General features: G+C 36.2%; 1 pseudogene; it reads left to right on the top strand.

The window, feature by feature from the left end:
- The first annotated feature begins 583 nt into the window (after window positions 1–583).
- Window positions 584–10,087, top strand: LOC144310177 (outer dynein arm-docking complex subunit 2 pseudogene; annotated as a pseudogene).
- The last annotated feature ends 676 nt before the right edge of the window (window positions 10,088–10,763 follow it).

Genomic DNA, 10,763 nt, shown 5'->3' with positions numbered 1-10,763 from the left:
TCCTCTGTCATGTGTCTTTTAAATATAATGACTTCCTCTGTCATGTGTCTTTTATCTCTGGCTAACTGCAAAATATGCTTTTAATCCTTTGTTTCAGAAATTTATACATGATGTGTCCCAGTCAATATAGCATCTGAGTTTAGATATTTTTTTAAAAGATTTTATTTATTCATGAAAGACACACAGAGAGAGGCAGAGACATAGGCAGAGGGAGAAGCAGGCCCCTTGCGGGGAGCCTGATGTGGAACTCAATCCTGGGACCCCAGGATCACACCCTGAGCCAAAGACAGACACTCAACCACTGAACCACCCAGGCAGCCCTTGAGTTTAGATCTGTCTGGCAGTAGTGAGGAGTGAGTAGGTCTAACCCTGCTGTTGTATCTGTGTGTGCTGCAGTGGGGAGGGGAGCTTAGGAACATCACATTTCTGGCAACGTCACTCCAGTAGAGACCTGAGTCCTGAAGTGGCCCTTCTCTAGTGTGTGTCACTAAGCAACACAAGTTAGAGGCATCAGAGACTTCATTTTCTGAAGTTATCACTTTTTAATTTTCAGATAGCACAAAACAATTCAGAAGTGATGTCATTGTAAAAATTACTGTTTTTTTTGTACATAAAGGATATTAGATTCACTGAAGAATGGAAAAAAGAAAATGAAGAGCCTAAGGAGGTACCTAAGAAGGAAGAAGCAGACGCCCTTCCTAAAGCTTTTCTTGCTTCAAGCAAGAATATACTAGAGAAGAACCAAATTAACTTCGGGAAGTTTCAAATGACCAAGAGATTAGAGCCAACTTTAAACTGGAAGGCCACTGTTGATTTCAAAAAGTATGTAGAAATTTGCATGAGGGCTTCTCTGATACATCCTCAGTAACCACATTTGCCTAGTTGTTAGTTTATGTCATGGGAGAAAGTCCAGAGTAGATGTTGACATGTCCCTCCATAATACAAGTCAGTCCCTCCCTGCTCTTCATATTCCAAGTAGAAGTATTTGGCGTGAATACGGCTTATGTGTGGGCACCAGAAGGGAAGGCAAGAGCACCATTGACTCAATTGGTAGGTCAGGGCTAATATCACGTGAAAAAGATGATAAAAGACATGGAGGAATCTCACGGGCAATGTAAACGCAGTGGTAGGGACCTGAAGAAGTTAAGTGCTAGGTGAATTTAGAATGATTAAAATTATGTGAAGTGAATCAGGGAAATCTTGATAGAGACAGCATCTTATCTATTAACAGAACTTTAAGTAAATACCACAGAAAGGCTAGAGCCTCCAAAATATTAACAGGCTTAAGTGAAGCAGACACTAATTTAAAGAATGTCTGACATACAAAACGAGTTCCACTTAAGGACGTCTATAAATAGGTACCTAAGCACAGATTAAGGCCCTGTGTTTCATAAAAGCCGGCAGTCGGAGATGCCAAGGACACTTTTTAAATTAGCATATAGCTTACAAATTTCAGCCTATTTTTAATGTTCCATGCGGTCCCCGATTGGGTAAAGCAAGAAGTGGCTCCCAGCTGGTCACAGGGGACCCTCACTTGCAGGGATTCTGAGAACCACGGAGTGAGTACATGTTGCCAGCAAACCCAGAGAGCAGATGGAAGGAGTCCTGGGGAAAAAGGAGATGCTCTTGTTCCTCTAATTCTCATCAATTTTGAGGTGTTTGATCTCTGTGACTCCTATCTGAAGGAGTATGAAAATGACAAATACACAGGCTGCTCTGTTATGCTGGAAGGTGAATCTTAAAATACCACTCTTCCCACGTCCTGGCATTTTTCAGTTATGAGTTTACCTAGCCACTATGTAATGAAAACCCACTATGTGCCAAGGACCACGCTAAACCTGGGAATCCCTGGAAAACCAGATCCAGGCCCTGTGGCAGAGTCGGGTGGGGAAGGGAAGTAACCAGGCAACTTTCACCCAGGGCAGGATGTGCCCAGAGTAGAAGGCTCCGAGTGAAGGGGCCTGCAGAGTGACAGTTCCTAGTACTTGGTCCTTATAAAAGAAATACTGGCCAAAATGTGCCTGAAAGACTGAAGGGACATCCCAGGTGTCAGATGAGGCTGGAACTCATACAGTTATTTTCTGTATTAGGAAAACATGTCACACGGGTGCATGAAAATGATGAAATCTTTAGGTACATTTCTATTTTTAATTTCCTATCAATCCACAATAAGTTAATTTTAAAATGTTAATATATTTTTAGGCACAAAAGCTTACTAAGAGACACTCAAGAGAAAAAACATAGAGGAAGACTTGAAAGGTCAGGACCACCTGTTTCACCTGGAAGAGCACAGTTAGTTCGGTACGTATCTATTAAAAGGAACCATCCTTTAAAGCCACCCTTTACCCAGTGGGCTAGATAGCATGCAAATTTCTGGTGTTCTTATCATTACATCGGGGTCCTCTACTGGACCCTTGGACCAACTAGTATTGACTAGTTATAAAAATGATAATACTGAATTTCTTTGAATATATTTGCAAGATATCCTTTTAGTGAAGAGTTCCTTGAAACACAGGCATCTATTGGTACTAGTTAACTCTCTGTAAACAAATGAATTTAATGCTAATTGCCATGAGTTGAGTGATAGGAGAACTGGGCTCTTTGCTGATCTCTTACTTTTGAACAATCCTATCATAGCAAGGGTAAGTCATCTTCCTGAGCCTCATTTTACTCATCACTGGTGGCACTGCCAATCCTAAAGTGATAGATGTTATTTCTCATTAAAACAGCCATCAGGGCAGCGCGGGTGGCTCAGCGGTTTAGCGCCGCCTTCGGCCCAGGGTGTGATCCTGGAGTCCCGGGATCTAGTCCCACATCGGGCTCCCTGCATGGAGCCTGCTTCTTCCACTGCCTATGTCTCTGCCTCTCTCTCTCTTTCTGTGTCTCATGAATAAATAAATAAAATATTTTAAAAAACAGCCATCAATAGAAGGCTAGTAAACTTCTGACTCCATTTTCATTTTGACAACAAAAGCGGCATATGTGGAGGAGGGTCAGCTACTTTTGTTAGTAAGTTTGGGGTAGTAGTGGGAAGAAATGCAGACATTTCACATTATAAAGTTTGTGCACACAGAAAAAGAAGAAACTTTAAGACACCCTACTACATTAATCCTATATTCTTGGGTTCAACATAATAAATTATTTGATTTATTTGACTATTTTTAAAACTTTTTATTTTGAATTAATTACAGATTCACAGAATGCTGCAAATATAGTACAGAGGAATCTCATACCCTTCACCTAGCTTCTCCCAGTGGTTGCATCTTGCATAACTATCCTACAGCACTGAAACCAGGAGACTGATATTGATATAATGTGCATGTATCATTTTCTATCACTTTATTCCATGTAGATGTGTGTGATGACCATGTCAGTCAGTGTGTGGAAGGGTTCCATCACCACTGGGAAGCCACTCTTGCCACCTCTTTATAGTTATGCCCACACCTCTTCCCTATAATCCTAACTCCCGGCAACCATTAACCTGTTATCCACTTCTATAATTTTATCATTTTGGGAATATCATGTAAATGGAATTATACACTTTTGATATTGACTTTGTTTTCATCACTATAATACCCCTAAGATCCATCTAAGTTGTTGCATATGTTCATAGTGCAATCGTTTTTTTTTTATTTATTTTATTTTATTTATTTATTTATTTATTTATTTATTTATTTATTTATTTATTTATTTATTATTTTTGCTGAGTAGCATTCCATGGTGTGGTTGTACCATCATTTATTTAATTATTCACCTATTGGGAGCATTTTCATTGTTTGCAGCTTTTGGATATTAAAAATAAAGATGCTATGAACAATCATATAAAGGCTTTTATATGGATGAAGTTTTCATTTCTCTAAGATAAATGCCCAATTGCTGACACATAATAATTGTGTAGCTTTTTAAGAAACTATCTAACTTTTCCAGACTGGCTGTACCATTTAGTTCCCATCAAACACTTAGGGGAAACTGAGTTTATCCTCATCCTTGCCTTTGCATCCAAACCTTTTTTTTGGTTTTGGTTTTGAGCTATTCTACAAGATGTATAGTATTATTTCATCATGGTCTTAGCATTTCCCTAATGGCTAGTGATGTTGAACATCTTTTCATGGGCTTATTGCCATCCATATATATTCTCTAGTGAAATGTCTCTTTGTCTTTTGTTTTTTATGTTCTAATCAGATCACTTTTTAAATGTTGAGTTTCGAGAGTTCTTTATTCTGGATATCCTTGATTGAATATGTAGTATGCAAATATTTCCTTCTCCCTGTAAGTTGTTTTCTCATCCTTTTTATAGAGTCTCTCTCATAGAATAACGTTTTACTATTGATGAGGTTCAATTTATCAATGTTTTCTTTTATGGGTTGTTTTGTTTTTATTTTTAATATGTTTATTTTAGAGATAAAGAGAGAGAGAGTGCATGGGGAAGAGAAGGGGAGAGGGAGAGAGTCTCAAGCAGGCAGACCCTGTGCAGGGCTCAATCTTACATCCCTGAGATTGTGACCTGGGCCCAAACCAAGAGACGGATGCTCAACTGACTGAGCTACCCAGGTTCCTGTATGGGTTGTATTTTTGATGTCATGTCTAAGAAGTCCTCATGAAGCCCTTGGTCCTTAAGATTATCACCTATTTTTTCTAAAAATGTTTATAGTTTTACATTATAAAGCCTATGGCCTTTTTCTTATTTTTAGTGTGAGACTTTGGTCAAGATTTAGTTGTTGTTGTTTTTTTGTTTGCTTTGTTTTTTTTTAAGTGGAGGTCCAATTTCTCCAGCACTATTTAATGAAAAGGTTATCTTTCCACCATTGAATTACTTTTGTATCTTTCTTCAAAATCAGTTCGGTGTACATATGTGGGGCTATTCTGGGTATCTGTTCTATTCCACTGATTTTTTTCTTTTCATCTAGCCCCTTACCACTACCACACAATCTGTATTACTGTAGCTGTATAGTAAATTTTGAAGTCTGGAAAAGTGATTTCTCTCACTTTTTTTTTTTTCAAAAATTGCTTTTAGTTATTCTAGTTCCTTTCCTTTCTGCATAAATTTTAGAATAATCTTGCTATATCTCCAACAGAAAAAAATCACTGATGATTTTCTTGGAAATTACATTAAATATCTATATTAATTTGGGAAGAATTGATATTTTTACTATGTAGACTCTTCCAATCCATGAATATTATATATCTCGGTTTATTTAAGTATTTGATTACTTTCACTAATGTTTTATGGTTTTCAGCATACAAGTCTTGTGTATTTTTTCTTAGATTTACAACTAGAAGTGGAAGTTCCAGTGCTGTATTGGTCAGCAGTGATCAAAGTGAACAATAGCCTTGTTTGTTCTCAATCTTAAGGGAAAAGTATTTAGTCTTTCACCATTAAGTATGATGATGGTGTAGGTTTTTGTACAAATATTCTTTATCAAGTTGATAAAGGTCCCTTCTGTTCTTGGTTTTCTGAACATTTTTATTCACATTTGGGTGTTCATTTTGGTCAAATCTTTTTTCTACATCAATTGTATAATCATGTCATTTTTCTTCTATAGGCTGTTAGTGTGGTTGATTACACTGATTGATTTTTGAATACCAAATCAGCCTTGCATCTCTGTAGTAACCCCACTTGGTCATAGTGCACTCATCCTATTTATAGGTAGCTGAATTACATGTGCTTAATATTATGTTAAGAATTTTTGCATCCACAATCTTGAGAGTATTGTATTGGTTTTTGTTTTTGTTTGCACTGTCTTTGGTTTGATATCAGGCTTTGTAAAATGAGTTCCCTCCTATTCTATTTTCTAGAAGAGATCATATAAAATTTGGTGTTCTTCTGTGTGGTAAAATTCTACAGTGAAGCTATCTGGGTCTAAAGACTTCTGTTTTGGGTTTTTTAATTGTGAATTAAATTCTCTTAATAATTGTGCTATTCAAATTATGTGTTTCATATTGGGCAAGTTGTGATAGTTTATACTTTAAAAGAACGGTCCATTTTATCTAGATTGTCAAATTTATGTGTGTATAGTTGTTCATAGTTTTCTCTTATTATTCTTTTGTTGTCTGCAGGATCTGTAGTGATATCCCATGTTTCATTGTTGGTACTGGTATTTGTGTCTTTTCTTTTTCTTGTCAGTTATACTAGAGTTTTGTCAATTTTATTGATCTTTTCTTTAAGCAGCTTTTTGTTACTGATTTTTCAAATTGTTTTTCTGTTTTAATTTTACTGATTTCTGCTCTTTAGTATTTCCTTTTTTGTTTGCATTGGGTTTACTTTATTCTTTTTTCTAGTTTCTTTAGACTTAAGTTTAGATTATTGAATTGAGACTTCTCTTTTCCAATGCAAACATTTAGTGCTATATAATTCCCTTTATGCACTGTGTTAGCTGTTATCTGTGTACAAAAGTTTTTGATATGTTGTATTTTCATTTTAATTTCTGTTCAGTGTGGCTTTTTTTTTTTTTTAATTTCCCTTGAGGCTCGCTTCTTGGACCCAAGTGCATTTTTTGTTTGTTTGTTTCCAGACTCTTGGAGATTTTTCGTCTTCTGTTTGTTATTGATTTTTTTTTGTTTGATTTCATTATGGGCAATGAGCACACACTATATAATTTTAGTTCTTTTAAATTTGTTGAGGTTTTGTGTGGTCACACTATCTTGGTATAGAGTCTTTGGGTGCTTAAAAGAATGTAGAGCCTGCTGCTGTTGGAGTATTCTATAAAAGTGGATTAAATCATATTGTTTGGTGGTGTTGATTTCTTTTATATCCTAGCTTATTTTCAGTCCAGTTGTTCCACAAATTGATGAGAGAGTAGTATTGATGTCTCTAAGTATAATTTTTCTGTTTCTCATTTTAGTTCTATTTTTGCTTTATGCATTTTGCAGCTCTGCTGTTTGGTGTGTACATATTTGGGATTGATATGTCTCTGTCATTATGTAATGTTCCTCTATATGCCTTGTCATTTTCTTTTTATTGATGTCTACCTAATCAGATTATTTTATAGACACTTCTGCTTTCTTTTGATTGTTTACATGGTGGGTTTTTTTCCTCTTTTTCTTTCAAACTAATGATATTATATCATTACATTTGAAATGAGTTCCATGTAGGTAGCATTTGGTTGATTCTCTTTTCTTTTTCTTTTTGGTACAGTAAGTTAAATTCTTTTAATTGGTGTATTTAGAACTTTTACCTTTAATGTCATTATTATGTTAGGGCTTAAGTTTGTCATTATATATATATTTTTTTCTGTTCATTGTTTTTGTTTGTTTTGGTTTTGGTTTTCTTTCTCTCCATTCTCTCTAACCCTTTCTTCCATGAATGTCTTTTTTATCTATTACCTTTTGGAGCATGGTAAAAGAATGGGTAATTTTTAGGTTTTAATAATGTTTGAGATTCTATGATTCTCTTAATTTTTCTGAATCTTATTTAAATTTTATGTTTTAGCAGGTTTCCTCCTACATCACATTGGTGGAATAAGATGTGTATTGTCTCCTCAGGTTAGAGAAGGAAATTACAAATTTTCAATTAGGCCTTCATTGACAACTTGGGGAGGTGAGCGAGGGGCTTCTCATCATTTTTAACTGGTAATGGAAGTTCAAGCTCTGACTAGGTCTCTGTGGGTAACAGAGAGGAAGAGACTCTGTTTATTTGTCAGTGGGGTTGGGGTTGGTGGAAATTCTGACTCTCCATTAGGTCTCTTCTGACACAGGGATTAGGGAGTTTTGTTGTAGTCTGATAAAGGTAGAACACTCTTCTCTTAGCATTGTTAGCAGAAGTGGGGGTGAGCCACAGTGTTTTCTGTGGTGTTGACTAGAATAGATCATCTGTTGCCTAAAAGTTTTCTATCTTGTTAAGCTGTTCCTTTTCTGGTCCTCTGAGTAGAAAGAGCAGGCTTTTCTTAGGTGCTTTTTTCCCTGTGCCCACTGATAATTCTGCATCACTATCTTCTCTAGTACCCAATCTGGAATACACGAGACAAAAAACCCAAGGAACTCACCATTGTGTTGCTCCTCAAGTCTGTAGATCCTTAAATAGTCTTTCTTCTCCTTTCAACCTGTCAGAGTCCTATCGTGTTTGTTTTATATATAATATCCAGGATTTTTATGTACTTAAGATCTACTTCATCTTTCCTAAACTAAATGTTTGGCCTTACATGTTTCAATTTTAAGTCAAATTTTAGTGAGTCAAAAAAAAATTTAGTGAGTCAGAGAATTCTAGAGTAATAGATAAGGGTAAAGGGGTAGTATATCCAAGCAACAACCATTACTCTGACAAAAATGTGAACTTCTCTATGTCTCTTCTTAAGTGGATATAATGATGTAGTAGAGAAGTATTTCTTAAGGTGGAGTTCATAGGTCAGTGAAACATTGAGATTTGCTTATTTTTACCTCCCAAATGTATGGTTGCTATGGGACAGGACCGGAAGGGAACCTCATAAAATAGGGAAAGCCATTTAAGGTTATATGTCAAAGGGTTCATCATTGGAAAAAGAGAACAGCTTTCCTTTGAGGTACTGATTTTTTTTTTTTAACATGATTCGAGAGTGATTGGGTCAACCCAGTGCACCTTGCTCTTAACTCCAGGAGCTTGCTAGGCTAAGGGAAAGTACATTTAGAGATTCTCTGGAGGATATAGGTTATTTAGTATATGTTTCAATCTGGGACCTTTGAGTTAAATTTACATTGGTTCTTAAGTAAGCCTTATCTACCAGATTTTGCTCTGGAACCAAACCAGGTTCCTGACATTTGTTGGACAAGAGAATACATTAAACTGAAACTCATCATGTGGCTTGATGAATTGGAACAGGCACTTCAGTTCAGGATTTCAGTTTCACTCCACTGCAGCCCAGACAGCACAGGAGCATCATTCTGCATGACTCTCTGTGCAAAAGCACCTTTCAAAAAAAAAAAAATCTTAAAAATTTATAAAACTCAGGGGCGCTTGGGTGAGTCAGTCAGTTAAGCATCTGCCTTCAGCTCAGGTCATGATCCCAGAATCCTGGGATCAAGCCCTGGCTCCACTTCAGGCTCCCTGTTCAGCACGGAGTCCGCTTCTCCCACCTGCTCTACCTATCCCCTGCTCATGCTCTATCTCTCAAATAAATAAACAGAAGATCTTTTTAAAAATTAATAAAACTTGAAAGTTACTTCTGTGCAATTATTAGAAATATGCTTTCTCCTTTGCTTCAAAACAGAATGAGGAAAGACATTGAGAGAAGAGATCACACAGGGGGATTGGAGGGAAGAGAGGATGGAGCGAAAGAGAAAATGAGAATGAATTAGATATGGTGATGAAAGCTTGAGTGAACTTGCTGGTATCCATGGCCCTGATGTTGAGTTAGAAGCTTCTAGAGCAGTGAGGAACAAAGTGTACTCCCTTTCATAAAAGAGACACCCTTCCTGTGGGCATTTGCAGTGCTGCCCAATTGAACTCTCCCTGATGATAGAAATGGTTTCTATCTAAGCTTCTGGTATAGTAGGTGAGTGTTGAGAGCTTGAAATGTGGCTATTTTGACTGAAAAACTGAAATTTTAATTGTATTTCATTTCAATTTGATAAATAAATATAAACATGATTCAATCAATAAATTTAAATAAATATAAACATAAATAACCAGAAGATATTTAACTTCTATGACTTGTGGCTGCCTTTTTGTACAGCACAGCCATAGGACATATACTTAATGCCTTTGTTCATTTCTTACTATTTTCTTTATTATTATTGCATACAAAGCAATAATAATGAACTGCACCTGGTACAGAGACAGGGATTTATTCATCTCCTTGCTTAGATCTTAGCAAAGATCTTTAGAACTCAGAAGGTATTGGTACCTTATACATTGCTTATGTTCATATTGCTGAAATATTAATGATTATAACCACATCCATTTTGTAGCATAAATATGTTTATTATATGTGGTGGTTGTTACTGTTCTTAGTAAGAGTGCTGAGAAGATTGAGGAAATTCTTAGTGACAGCTCCTCAGAGAATGAGGAAGATGAAGAACCACCTGATCGTCGTCAGGAAGCAAATGCAGATTTGTCATCTGAATATTGGCAAATTCAGAAACTGGTGAAATATTTAAAGGTAAGACAAACCTCTTTGTATTGTGTTTACAATGATTCTTTTAATTCCTTTCCTAAAAATGTATATTCTACTTCCAAATTGATTATATATGTATATATATATATATTTTTTTTTTTTTCAAATAAGAGTAGTAAAAACTCCCGTTATTATTTAAATGTGCATGGGGAATGGTCTTATTACCCTGTGTGCACAGGGGAAGGTCTTATTACCCTGAGGATAGCACGGTTAGTCCTCGTGGAGCAGCCGGTCTGCCTGGTACCAACCCTTTCCCCTGGGCCATGGTAGCCAGCAGCTATTATGACTTGCCATCATTTTACACCTTGCAGTATGCTGTGGCATCAAGAACATGGATTTGTTTTAAAGTTGGACTATAATTTCTAGGCTGTGTTACTTACCAACAGTATAGCTGTTGATTATAGCTTTGAGCCTTATTTTTCTTAACCTATGGAAAATAGGTTAATACCTGTCCTATAGGATTACTTCAGGGTTGGTAAAGCATATTTGAAAGATGTGGATAGTGTTTGGTACATTGTAGATACTTAAAATATGTATCAGTCCCTTTTCATTACTCTCAACATAATATGTGTAAACACATGTTACATAATAATGGCCTATATAATGTATTTAAGACATGAATGGGGGCAGGGCAGGGAAAATGATTTGCCAAAACCCAGATTAATATCAGTGGATAAC

The sequence above is a fragment of the Canis aureus genome, unplaced genomic scaffold (assembly GCF_053574225.1).
Source record: "Canis aureus isolate CA01 unplaced genomic scaffold, VMU_Caureus_v.1.0 ptg000495l_RagTag, whole genome shotgun sequence".
Taxonomy (NCBI): domain Eukaryota; kingdom Metazoa; phylum Chordata; class Mammalia; order Carnivora; family Canidae; genus Canis; species Canis aureus.
This window is presented reverse-complemented; position numbering and strand designations above follow the sequence as displayed.